Genomic DNA, 1374 nt, shown 5'->3' on the forward strand with positions numbered 1-1374 from the left:
TCTGGCTCTGTTTTAGTGGGCCCACATGTTGCGACAGTTGTTCACCAGCAGAGGGCAGTCATAGACAATCAAATCGCCACCACTGTTCACTGATTTCAATCTGTCAAGTGACAGAGAAACACTCTTTATTCATTTACTAATAATTGTATTCAAAATGGTATACTTGTATCTACAAAGTTTTAAATAATTGTTGAGGAGTAAAAAGTATGATATTTGCCTCTGATGGACAGTAGTATAAAGTATTGCCATTTTTAAGTAAAGAGTAAATGCACTTTCCACCACTAGACAGTTTGATGACATGACCAAGGTGTGTTCAGTGAGAAGTAATGTCTCTCTCTCTCTCTCTCTCTCTCTCTCTCTCTCTCTCTCTCTCTCTCTCTCTCTCTCTCTCTCTGTCACACACACACACACACACACACACACACACACACACACACACACACACACACACACACACACACACACACACACACACACACAGTTCTCAGTAGAAAGCAGGTTAAACAGGTTAAAGTTAAGTATTTGCATATCGTCGGTCAAGTGGAAACCTCATATGTCCAGAACTGTTAATTTTCAGAATTCAAATTGAAAAAGTAGCAAAAGTAGCAGATCTACGAGCTCAGATTTGAGCTTGTAGATCTGCTATTTGTACTACTTGTGTGTGACACTTTAATATGATGAAGAAGGACATTGATTTATGAAAAACCATTATAAAGTTAAAATATGGAGATTTCTGAGGTTTCTGTTCGACAGCAACAATAGTCTGACCACATCTTGTATCCCACAAAGAGGACATTAATACTCACATGATACTTAAAGATATTAAAGCTTTACTCAAACATATTTTATAGAATAGAAAATGCAGCTTTGTAACAAAATAGTAACTTTAGCCAAAGGTATTCAAGACACTCAAAGTTCACTCAAAGAAGCTTTATAATTATTCATGCATTTATTTTTCAATAATGCTTCTTCTGTATGAAGAGAACATTCATCTATGTAACAGAATAATCTCTCTCTGTAACAAGTCTTCAAGGCTTCATTTATCTCTAAAATGTGATGATAATAATAATTATAGAATAATAGCTTCAAAAACATAATCATTTAACAATAACAACAAAAGAAGCCCATTGGCAGGGCCGGACTAACCCTTTGTGGTGCCCTGGGCTCGAACCAGGTTTTGTGTCGACTTAAAAATGTCTGTGGTTGTACCGGCCAGCTCCCAGGTTTTAATGTGTGTGTCTATATGCAGGGTGTAAATAAGGAACTTTTTTATTTTTATTATGCTGCCTTTCTTTCTTTTTAGCCAAGTGTTTGGTGCCTGCAATGAACTGAGTGAAGGAGCCATAGACATTCAGTTAACATCATGCACAATAC

Source organism: Gymnoscopelus microlampas (assembly GCF_963454915.1).
Source record: "Gymnoscopelus microlampas genome assembly, chromosome: 17".
NCBI classification, from domain to species: domain Eukaryota; kingdom Metazoa; phylum Chordata; class Actinopteri; order Myctophiformes; family Myctophidae; genus Gymnoscopelus; species Gymnoscopelus microlampas.